Consider the following 13,838-nt stretch of genomic DNA (forward strand, 5'->3'; position numbering starts at 1 on the left):
AAAAATGAACAGTGCCGTTTTCAGGACTACAGATGAGCCTAGAAATAATCATATTAGGTTAAGTTATTCAAAAGGGAATAACAAATATCCTATGATATCATTTATACATGTTATCCTAAGATTTCTACCAATGAACATATTTCCACAGAAAAAGACACTCACAGACTTATAAAACAAACGAATGGTTCGCCAAAATGAAAGGTGGGAGGATGGATAAATTAGGACTATGGGGATAACATACATATACTAATGTATGTTAAATGTATATAAACATATAACATATAAACTCTATGAATTATATAATCACCAATACATATAAAATATATAATCACGAAACACCTGCCAAATACCAAGGGAGGTCTACTCAACATCCTGTAAAAAATTACATGGTAACAGGATCCGAAGATGAACAGACATATGTATGAATCATTGAGCACATTCTGTACAGCCAGACAATCACAACACTCTAATCGAATTTACTCCGATAAGAAAGAGAAATTAAATTTAAAAAACAAACATAAGTAAGGAGACATAAACTTCTGGGGGCTTATCCCAGCACACTCCTCTCTAATTTACAACCTCGGAACACTACCTCCAGGAAGACTCTGTTGCCCTAGTAACAAGAGGTGAGAACGTAATAATGCTGCCGCCTTGTGGCTGTTTCCCACAACAGCAGCTTTAAACCCAGTGCTAATGGTTGCTTAATAGTCACAAGGACTGCAGGGCTGTAAATGACACCTGCCCTCAAAAAATGCCCTGGGGTAGGGAATAGGCAAGAAAATTCAAGTTTTCTTTGACAAGTTTTTGAAGAAGTCAATATGAAGAGGGAAGTTGTACTCACTCTTTAAAAAAAAAAAGGAAAAGAATAAAAAGCACATGCCTAAAGCTCAGTATAAGGAATTATTAGTCACATGCAAATCCAACCTCCAAAAAGGTTTCAGCTCACACCAGTCAAATGACCATCAGCAAACAGTCTACAAACTGTAAATGCTGAAGGGATTTTAGAGAACTGTGTACCTTGTAGCTGCTGGTGGGATGTAAAGTGGTAAGAGCACTAACGAAAACTGAATGGAGCTGCTTTAAAAGGTAAAAATTGAGCTACCATATGACGCGGCAGGGCACCTTCTGGGCCTGTAACCTAAGACCACCAGAATCGGAAAGACAGAGGCAGGCAAATGTGCACTGCAGCATTACTGAAATAGCCAAGACGTGGAAGCAAAAGAAAGGTCCATAAACAGATGAATGGACAAAGAAGAAGTGGTATACGGACTAAATGGAATAGTAGCCTCGGGAAAAAAATGAAAAATGCCGTTTTCAGGACTACAGATGAGCCTAGAAATAATCATATCAGGTTAAGTAAGTCAAAAGGGAATGACAAATATCCTATGATATCATTTATACCTGTTATCCTAAGATTGCTACAAATGGACATATTTCCACAGAAAAAGACACTCACAGACTTATAAAAGAAACTAATGGTTAACCAAAATGAAAGGTGGGAGGATGGATACATTAGGATTATGGGGCTAACATACATATCCTAATGTATGTTAAATGTATATAAACATATAACATATAAACTCTATGAATTATATAATCACCAATACATATAAAATATATAATGACAAAACACCTACCAAATACCATGCGAGGTCTACTCAACATTCTGTAATAAGACACATGGTAACAGAATCCGAACATGAACAGACATATGTATGAATCATTGAGCAGATTCTGTACAGCCAGACAATCACAACACTCTAATCCAATATTCTCCGATAAGAAATAGAAATTAAATTAAAAAACAAACAGAAGTAAGGAGACATAAACTTCTGGGGGCTTGTCCCAGCACATTCCCCTCTAATTTACAACCTCGGAACACTACGTCCAGGAAGACTCTGGTGCCCTAATAACAAGAGGTGAGAACGTAATGATGCTGCCGCCTAGTGGGTGTTTCCCACAACAGCAGCTTTAAACCCAGTGCTAATGGTTGCTTAATAGTCACAAGGACTCAGGGCTGTAAATGGCATCTGCCCTCAAAAAATGCCCTGGGGTAGGGAATAGGCAAGAAAATTCAACACATGACAAATCTTTCAAGAAGTCAACATGAAGAGGGAAGTTGTACTCACACTTTAAAAAAAAAAGGAAAACAAAAAAATGGACATGCCTAAAGCTCAGTACAAGGAATTATTAGCCACATACAAATCCAACCTCCAAAAAGGTTTCAGCTCACACCAGTCAAATGACCATCAGCAAACAGTCTACAAACTAGAAATGCTGAAGGGGTTTTAGAGAACTGTGTACCTTCTAGCTGCTGGTGGGATGTAATTGGTAACAGCACTAACGAAAACTGAATGCAGCTGCTTTAAAAGGTAAAAATTGAGCTACCATATGATGCGGCAGGGCACCTTTTGGGCCTATAACCGAAGACCACCAGAATCGGAAAGACAGAGGCAGGCAAATGTGCACTGCAGCAATATTGAAATAGCCACGACATGGAAGCCAAAAGAAGGTCCATAAACAGATGAATGGACAGAGAAGAAGTGGTATATGGACAGAATGGAATATCAGTCACGAAAAAAATAAAAGAATGGCATATGCAGCACCACAGATGAGCCTAGAGATAATCACACAACGTGAAGTAAGTCAGAATGCGAAAGACAAATGTCCTATGATATCCCTTATGTTATCTGAAAATTCATAAACATGAACATATTTCCATAGAGAAAGACAATCTCAGACTGAGAAGACAACTTATGGTTAAGCCAAAGAAATGGTGTGAAGAATGGATAAATTAGGATATTGGGGTTAACACACATATACTAATACATATAGAAAATACAATCCCCAAAGACCTATGGAATACCAAGAGTGGTCTACTCAACACTCTGTAATAACCGACATGCAAAAAGGACCCAAAGATCAATAGATATATGTATATGTGTAAATGAACAAGATTCTGTACACCTAGAACAAAAGACATTTTTCAATCAAATTTGCTCTGATAAAAACTACAACTTAAAGACACAAACAAGAATTAAGGAGGCTAAAACTTATCGGGGTTTGTCCTGGCACATTCCACTCTAATCTGCAACCTCAAAGCACAACTTGCAGCAAGGTTCTGTTTCCCTAGCAAGCAGAGTTGGCAACTTAGAAATGCTGCCACCCTAAGGCCGTTTCCTCAAAGAGCAGCTTTAAATCTACTGCTCATGGTCACTAATATTCACAAGGACGGCAGGGCTGTAAATGACTCATGCCCTCAAAAAATGTCCTGGGGTAGGGAATGGCCATAAAAATCCAAACGCGGTAAATTTTTCAAGAAGGCAATTTGAAGTTGTAAGTTTAGCTCAATCTTAAAAAAAATGAAAAGGACACTGAGAAATGCAAAACATCAGGAATTTTATTAGACGCATGCAAATCCAATCTACACAAAGGTATCACCTAACACCAGTCACAATGACCATCAGCAAAAAGTCAACAAACAATAGATGTTGAAGAAGTTGTGAAGCATAGTGTAACCTCTCGGTCTAAGTGGGATGTAAACTGGTAACAGCCAATAATAGGAACAGAATGGCAGTGCGTTTAAAGGTAAAAATTGAGTCACCATATGATCCGGAAGGCCCACTATTGGGCCTGTCACTTGTGAAAGCCAGAATCAAAAAGACACGGGATGGAAAATCGTGTATTGCAGCAGTATTTACAATAGCTAAGACATGGATACAAACAAAATGTCCATCATCAGATAAATGGACAAAGAAGAAGTGGTATACGTACCGAATGGAATAGTAGCCTCAGAAAAAAATGAACAGTGCCGTTTTCAGGACTACAGATGAGCCTAGAAATAATCATATTAGGTTAAGTTATTCAAAAGGGAATAACAAATATCCTATGATATCATTTATACATGTTATCCTAAGATTTCTACCAATGAACATATTTCCACAGAAAAAGACACTCACAGACTTATAAAACAAACGAATGGTTCGCCAAAATGAAAGGTGGGAGGATGGATAAATTAGGACTATGGGGATAACATACATATACTAATGTATGTTAAATGTATATAAACATATAACATATAAACTCTATGAATTATATAATCACCAATACATATAAAATATATAATCACGAAACACCTGCCAAATACCAAGGGACGTCTACTCAACATCCTGTAAAAAATTACATGGTAACAGGATCCGAAGATGAACAGACATATGTATGAATCATTGAGCACATTCTGTACAGCCAGACAATCACAACACTCTAATCGAATTTACTCCGATAAGAAAGAGAAATTAAATTTAAAAAACAAACATAAGTAAGGAGACATAAACTTCTGGGGGCTTATCCCAGCACACTCCTCTCTAATTTACAACCTCGGAACACTACCTCCAGGAAGACTCTGTTGCCCTAGTAACAAGAGGTGAGAACGTAATAATGCTGCCGCCTTGTGGCTGTTTCCCACAACAGCAGCTTTAAACCCAGTGCTAATGGTTGCTTAATAGTCACAAGGACTGCAGGGCTGTAAATGACACCTGCCCTCAAAAAATGCCCTGGGGTAGGGAATAGGCAAGAAAATTCAAGTTTTCTTTGACAAGTTTTTGAAGAAGTCAATATGAAGAGGGAAGTTGTACTCACTCTTTAAAAAAAAAAAGGAAAAGAATAAAAAGCACATGCCTAAAGCTCAGTATAAGGAATTATTAGTCACATGCAAATCCAACCTCCAAAAAGGTTTCAGCTCACACCAGTCAAATGACCATCAGCAAACAGTCTACAAACTGTAAATACTGAAGGGATTTTAGAGAACTGTGTACCTTGTAGCTGCTGGTGGGATGTAAAGTGGTAAGAGCACTAACGAAAACTGAATGGAGCTGCTTTAAAAGGTAAAAATTGAGCTACCATATGACGCGGCAGGGCACCTTCTGGGCCTGTAACCTAAGACCACCAGAATCGGAAAGACAGAGGCAGGCAAATGTGCACTGCAGCATTACTGAAATAGCCAAGACGTGGAAGCAAAAGAAAGGTCCATAAACAGATGAATGGACAAAGAAGAAGTGGTATACGGACTAAATGGAATAGTAGCCTCGGGAAAAAAATGAAAAATGCCGTTTTCAGGACTACAGATGAGCCTAGAAATAATCATATCAGGTTAAGTAAGTCAAAAGGGAATGACAAATATCCTATGATATCATTTATACCTGTTATCCTAAGATTGCTACAAATGGACATATTTCCACAGAAAAAGACACTCACAGACTTATAAAAGAAACTACTGGTTAACCAAAATGAAAGGTGGGAGGATGGATACATTAGGATTATGGGGCTAACATACATATCCTAATGTATGTTAAATGTATATAAACATATAACATATAAACTCTATGAATTATATAATCACCAATACATATAAAATATATAATGACAAAACACCTACCAAATACCATGCGAGGTCTACTCAACATTCTGTAATAAGACACATGGTAACAGAATCCGAACATGAACAGACATATGTATGAATCATTGAGCAGATTCTGTACAGCCAGACAATCACAACACTCTAATCCAATATTCTCCGATAAGAAACAGAAATTAAATTAAAAAACAAACAGAAGTAAGGAGACATAAACTTCTGGGGGCTTGTCCCAGCACATTCCCCTCTAATTTACAACCTCGGAACACTACGTCCAGGAAGACTCTGGTGCCCTAATAACAAGAGTTGAGAACGTAATGATGCTGCCGCCTAGTGGGTGTTTCCCACAACAGCAGCTTTAAACCCAGTGCTAATGGTTGCTTAATAGTCACAAGGACTCAGGGCTGTAAATGGCATCTGCCCTCAAAAAATGCCCTGGGGTAGGGAATAGGCAAGAAAATTCAACACATGACAAATCTTTCAAGAAGTCAACATGAAGAGGGAAGTTGTACTCACACTTTAAAAAAAAAAGGAAAACAAAAAAATGGACATGCCTAAAGCTCAGTACAAGGAATTATTAGCCACATACAAATCCAACCTCCAAAAAGGTTTCAGCTCACACCAGTCAAATGACCATCAGCAAACAGTCTACAAACTAGAAATGCTGAAGGGGTTTTAGAGAACTGTGTACCTTCTAGCTGCTGGTGGGATGTAATTGGTAACAGCACTAACGAAAACTGAATGCAGCTGCTTTAAAAGGTAAAAATTGAGCTACCATATGATGCGGCAGGGCACCTTTTGGGCCTATAACCGAAGACCACCAGAATCGGAAAGACAGAGGCAGGCAAATGTGCACTGCAGCAATATTGAAATAGCCACGACATGGAAGCCAAAAGAAGGTCCATAAACAGATGAATGGACAGAGAAGAAGTGGTATATGGACAGAATGGAATATCAGTCACGAAAAAAATAAAAGAATGGCATATGCAGCACCACAGATGAGCCTAGAGATAATCACACAACGTGAAGTAAGTCAGAATGCGAAAGACAAATGTCCTATGATATCCCTTATGTTATCTGAAAATTCATAAACATGAACATATTTCCATAGAGAAAGACAATCTCAGACTGAGAAGACAACTTATGGTTAAGCCAAAGAAATGGTGTGAAGAATGGATAAATTAGGATATTGGGGTTAACACACATATACTAATACATATAGAAAATACAATCCCCAAAGACCTATGGAATACCAAGAGTGGTCTACTCAACACTCTGTAATAACCGACATGGAAAAGGACCCAAAGATCAATAGATATATGTATATGTGTAAATGAACAAGATTCTGTACACCTAGAACAAAAGACATTTTTCAATCAAATTTGCTCTGATATAAACTACAACTTAAAGACACAAACAAGAATTAAGGAGGCTAAAACTTATCGGGGTTTGTCCTGGCACATTCCACTCTAATCTGCAACCTCAAAGCACAACTTGCAGCAAGGTTCTGTTTCCCTAGCAAGCAGAGTTGGCAACTTAGAAATGCTGCCACCCTAAGGCCGTTTCCTCAAAGAGCAGCTTTAAATCTACTGCTCATGGTCACTAATATTCACAAGGACGGCAGGGCTGTAAATGACTCATGCCCTCAAAAATTGTCCTGGGGTAGGGAATGGCCATAAAAATCCAAACGCGGTAAATTTTTCAAGAAGGCAATTTGAAGTTGTAAGTTTAGCTCAATCTTAAAAAAAATGAAAAGGACACTGAGAAATGCAAAACATCAGGAATTATTAGACGCATGCAAATCCAATCTAAACAAAGGTATCACCTAACACCAGTCACAATGACCATCAGCAAAAAGGCAACAAACAATAGATGTTGAAGAAGTTGTGGAGAATAGTGTAACCTCTCGGTCTACGTGGGATGTAAACTGGTAACAGCCAATAATAGGAACAGAATGGCAGTGCGTTTAAAGGTAAAAATTGAGTCACCATATGATCCGGAAGGCCCACTATTGGGCCTGTCACTTGTGAAAGCCAGAATCAAAAAGACACGGGATGGAAAATCGTGTATTGCAGCAGTATTTACAATAGCTAAGACATGGATACAAACAAAATGTCCATCATCAGATAAATGGACAAAGAAGAAGTGGTATACGTACCGAATGGAATAGTAGCCTCAGAAAAAAATGAACAGTGCCGTTTTCAGGACTACAGATGAGCCTAGAAATAATCATATTAGGTTAAGTTATTCAAAAGGGAATAACAAATATCCTATGATATCATTTATACATGTTATCCTAAGATTTCTACCAATGAACATATTTCCACAGAAAAAGACACTCACAGACTTATAAAACAAACGAATGGTTCGCCAAAATGAAAGGTGGGAGGATGGATAAATTAGGACTATGGGGATAACATACATATACTAATGTATGTTAAATGTATATAAACATATAACATATAAACTCTATGAATTATATAATCACCAATACATATAAAATATATAATCACGAAACACCTGCCAAATACCAAGGGACGTCTACTCAACATTCTGTAAAAAATTACATGGTAACAGGATCCGAAGATGAACAGACATATGTATGAATCATTGAGCACATTCTGTACAGCCAGACAATCACAACACTCTAATCGAATTTACTCCGATAAGAAAGAGAAATTAAATTTAAAAAACAAACATAAGTAAGGAGACATAAACTTCTGGGGGCTTATCCCAGCACACTCCTCTCTAATTTACAACCTCGGAACACTACCTCCAGGAAGACTCTGTTGCCCTAGTAACAAGAGGTGAGAACGTAATAATGCTGCCGCCTTGTGGCTGTTTCCCACAACAGCAGCTTTAAACCCAGTGCTAATGGTTGCTTAATAGTCACAAGGACTGCAGGGCTGTAAATGACACCTGCCCTCAAAAAATGCCCTGGGGTAGGGAATAGGCAAGAAAATTCAAGTTTTCTTTGACAAGTTTTTGAAGAAGTCAATATGAAGAGGGAAGTTGTACTCACTCTTTAAAAAAAAAAGGAAAAGAATAAAAAGCACATGCCTAAAGCTCAGTATAAGGAATTATTAGTCACATGCAAATCCAACCTCCAAAAAGGTTTCAGCTCACACCAGTCAAATGACCATCAGCAAACAGTCTACAAACTGTAAATGCTGAAGGGATTTTAGAGAACTGTGTACCTTGTAGCTGCTGGTGGGATGTAAAGTGGTAAGAGCACTAACGAAAACTGAATGGAGCTGCTTTAAAAGGTAAAAATTGAGCTACCATATGACGCGGCAGGGCACCTTCTGGGCCTGTAACCTAAGACCACCAGAATCGGAAAGACAGAGGCAGGCAAATGTGCACTGCAGCATTACTGAAATAGCCAAGACGTGGAAGCAAAAAAAAGGTCCATAAACAGATGAATGGACAAAGAAGAAGTGGTATACGGACTAAATGGAATAGTAGCCTCGGGAAAAAAATGAAAAATGCCGTTTTCAGGACTACAGATGAGCCTAGAAATAATCATATCAGGTTAAGTAAGTCAAAAGGGAATGACAAATATCCTATGATATCATTTATACCTGTTATCCTAAGATTGCTACAAATGGACATATTTCCACAGAAAAAGACACTCACAGACTTATAAAAGAAACTACTGGTTAACCAAAATGAAAGGTGGGAGGATGGATACATTAGGATTATGGGGCTAACATACATATCCTAATGTATGTTAAATGTATATAAACATATAACATATAAACTCTATGAATTATATAATCACCAATACATATAAAATATATAATGACAAAACACCTACCAAATACCATGCGAGGTCTACTCAACATTCTGTAATAAGACACATGGTAACAGAATCCGAACATGAACAGACATATGTATGAATCATTGAGCAGATTCTGTACAGCCAGACAATCACAACACTCTAATCTAATATTCTCCGATAAGAAACAGAAATTAAATTAAAAAACAAACAGAAGTAAGGAGACATAAACTTCTGGGGGCTTGTCCCAGCACATTCCCCTCTAATTTACAACCTCGGAACACTACGTCCAGGAAGACTCTGGTGCCCTAATAACAAGAGTTGAGAACGTAATGATGCTGCCGCCTAGTGGGTGTTTCCCACAACAGCAGCTTTAAACCCAGTGCTAATGGTTGCTTAATAGTCACAAGGACTCAGGGCTGTAAATGGCATCTGCCCTCAAAAAATGCCCTGGGGTAGGGAATAGGCAAGAAAATTCAACACATGACAAATCTTTCAAGAAGTCAACATGAAGAGGGAAGTTGTACTCACACTTTAAAAAAAAAAGGAAAAGAACAACATGGACATGCCTAAAGCTCAGTACAAAGAATTATTAGCCACATACAAATCCAACCTCCAAAAAGGTTTCAGCTCACACCAGTCAAATGACCATCAGCAAACAGTCTACAAACTAGAAATGCTGAAGGGGTTTTAGAGAACTGTGTACCTTCTAGCTGCTGGTGGGATGTAATTGGTAACAGCACTAACGAAAACTGAATGCAGCTGCTTTAAAAGGTAAAAATTGAGCTACCATATGATGCGGCAGGGCACCTTTTGGGCCTATAACCGAAGACCACCAGAATCGGAAAGACAGAGGCAGGCAAATGTGCACTGCAGCAATATTGAAATAGCCACGACATGGAAGCCAAAAGAAGGTCCATAAACAGATGAATGGACAGAGAAGAAGTGGTATATGGACAGAATGGAATATCAGTCACGAAAAAAATAAAAGAATGGCATATGCAGCACCACAGGTGAGCCTAGAGATAATCACACAACGTGAAGTAAGTCAGAATGCGAAAGACAAATGTCCTATGATATCCCTTATGTTATCTGAAAATTCATAAACATGAACATATTTCCATAGAGAAAGACAATCTCAGACTGAGAAGACAACTTATGGTTAAGCCAAAGAAATGGTGTGAAGAATGGATAAATTAGGATATTGGGGTTAACACACATATACTAATACATATAGAAAATACAATCCCCAAAGACCTATGGAATACCAAGAGTGGTCTACTCAACACTCTGTAATAACCGACATGGAAAAGGACCCAAAGATCAATAGATATATGTATATGTGTAAATGAACAAGATTCTGTACACCTAGAACAAAAGACATTTTTCAATCAAATTTGCTCTGATAAAAACTACAACTTAAAGACACAAACAAGAATTAAGGAGGCTAAAACTTATCGGGGTTTGTCCTGGCACATTCCACTCTAATCTGCAACCTCAAAGCACAACTTGCAGCAAGGTTCTGTTTCCCTAGCAAGCAGAGTTGGCAACTTAGAAATGCTGCCACCCTAAGGCCGTTTCCTCAAAGAGCAGCTTTAAATCTACTGCTCATGGTCACTAATATTCACAAGGACGGCAGGGCTGTAAATGACTCATGCCCTCAAAAATTGTCCTGGGGTAGGGAATGGCCATAAAAATCCAAACGCGGTAAATTTTTCAAGAAGGCAATTTGAAGTTGTAAGTTTAGCTCAATCTTAAAAAAAATGAAAAGGACACTGAGAAATGCAAAACATCAGGAATTATTAGACGCATGCAAATCCAATCTAAACAAAGGTATCACCTAACACCAGTCACAATGACCATCAGCAAAAAGGCAACAAACAATAGATGTTGAAGAAGTTGTGGAGAATAGTGTAACCTCTCGGTCTACGTGGGATGTAAACTGGTAACAGCCAATAATAGGAACAGAATGGCAGTGCGTTTAAAGGTAAAAATTGAGTCACCATATGATCCGGAAGGCCCACTATTGGGCCTGTCACTTGTGAAAGCCAGAATCAAAAAGACACGGGATGGAAAATCGTGTATTGCAGCAGTATTTACAATAGCTAAGACATGGATACAAACAAAATGTCCATCATCAGATAAATGGACAAAGAAGAAGTGGTATACGTACCGAATGGAATAGTAGCCTCAGAAAAAAATGAACAGTGCCGTTTTCAGGACTACAGATGAGCCTAGAAATTATCATATTAGGTTAAGTTATTCAAAAGGGAATAACAAATATCCTATGATATCATTTATACATGTTATCCTAAGATTTCTACCAATGAACATATTTCCACAGAAAAAGACACTCACAGACTTATAAAACAAACGAATGGTTCGCCAAAATGAAAGGTGGGAGGATGGATAAATTAGGACTATGGGGATAACATACATATACTAATGTATGTTAAATGTATATAAACATATAACATATAAACTCTATGAATTATATAATCACCAATACATATAAGATATATAATCACGAAACACCTGCCAAATACCAAGGGAGGTCTACTCAACATTCTGTAAAAAATTACATGGTAACAGGATCCGAGGATGAACAGACATATGTATGAATCATTGAGCACATTCTGTACAGCCAGACAATCACAACACTCTAATCGAATTTACTCCGATAAGAAAGAGAAATTAAATTTAAAAAACAAACATAAGTAAGGAGACATAAACTTCTGGGGGCTTATCCCAGCACACTCCTCTCTAATTTACAACCTCGGAACACTACCTCCAGGAAGACTCTGTTGCCCTAGTAACAAGAGGTGAGAACGTAATAATGCTGCCGCCTTGTGGCTGTTTCCCACAACAGCAGCTTTAAACCCAGTGCTAATGGTTGCTTAATAGTCACAAGGACTGCAGGGCTGTAAATGACACCTGCCCTCAAAAAATGCCCTGGGGTAGGGAATAGGCAAGAAAATTCAAGTTTTCTTTGACAAGTTTTTGAAGAAGTCAATATGAAGAGGGAAGTTGTACTCACTCTTTAAAAAAAAAAGGAAAAGAATAAAAAGCACATGCCTAAAGCTCAGTATAAGGAATTATTAGTCACATGCAAATCCAACCTCCAAAAAGGTTTCAGCTCACATCAGTCAAATGACCATCAGCAAACAGTCTACAAACTGTAAATGCTGAAGGGATTTTAGAGAACTGTGTACCTTGTAGCTGCTGGTGGGATGTAAAGTGGTAAGAGCACTAACGAAAACTGAATGGAGCTGCTTTAAAAGGTAAAAATTGAGCTACCATATGACGCGGCAGGGCACCTTCTGGGCCTGTAACCTAAGACCACCAGAATCGGAAAGACAGAGGCAGGCAAATGTGCACTGCAGCATTACTGAAATAGCCAAGACGTGGAAGCAAAAAAAAGGTCCATAAACAGATGAATGGACAAAGAAGAAGTGGTATACGGACTAAATGGAATAGTAGCCTCGGGAAAAAAATGAAAAATGCCGTTTTCAGGACTACAGATGAGCCTAGAAATAATCATATCAGGTTAAGTAAGTCAAAAGGGAATGACAAATATCCTATGATATCATTTATACCTGTTATCCTAAGATTGCTACAAATGGACATATTTCCACAGAAAAAGACACTCACAGACTTATAAAAGAAACTACTGGTTAACCAAAATGAAAGGTGGGAGGATGGATACATTAGGATTATGGGGCTAACATACATATCCTAATGTATGTTAAATGTATATAAACATATAACATATAAACTCTATGAATTATATAATCACCAATACATATAAAATATATAATGACAAAACACCTACCAAATACCATGCGAGGTCTACTCAACATTCTGTAATAAGACACATGGTAACAGAATCCGAACATGAACAGACATATGTATGAATCATTGAGCAGATTCTGTACAGCCAGACAATCACAACACTCTAATCCAATATTCTCCGATAAGAAACAGAAATTAAATTAAAAAACAAACAGAAGTAAGGAGACATAAACTTCTGGGGGCTTGTCCCAGCACATTCCCCTCTAATTTACAACCTCGGAACACTACGTCCAGGAAGACTCTGGTGCCCTAATAACAAGAGTTGAGAACGTAATGATGCTGCCGCCTAGTGGGTGTTTCCCACAACAGCAGCTTTAAACCCAGTGCTAATGGTTGCTTAATAGTCACAAGGACTCAGGGCTGTAAATGGCATCTGCCCTCAAAAAATGCCCTGGGGTAGGGAATAGGCAAGAAAATTCAACACATGACAAATCTTTCAAGAAGTCAACATGAAGAGGGAAGTTGTACTCACACTTTAAAAAAAAAAGGAAAACAAAAAAATGGACATGCCTAAAGCTCAGTACAAGGAATTATTAGCCACATACAAATCCAACCTCCAAAAAGGTTTCAGCTCACACCAGTCAAATGACCATCAGCAAACAGTCTACAAACTAGAAATGCTGAAGGGGTTTTAGAGAACTGTGTACCTTCTAGCTGCTGGTGGGATGTAATTGGTAACAGCACTAACGAAAACTGAATGCAGCTGCTTTAAAAGGTAAAAATTGAGCTACCATATGATGCGGCAGGGCACCTTTTGGGCCTATAACCTAAGACCACCAGAATCGGAAAGACAGAGGC

This window comes from Eubalaena glacialis, chromosome 2 (genome assembly GCF_028564815.1).
Source record: "Eubalaena glacialis isolate mEubGla1 chromosome 2, mEubGla1.1.hap2.+ XY, whole genome shotgun sequence".
NCBI lineage: Eukaryota > Metazoa > Chordata > Mammalia > Artiodactyla > Balaenidae > Eubalaena > Eubalaena glacialis.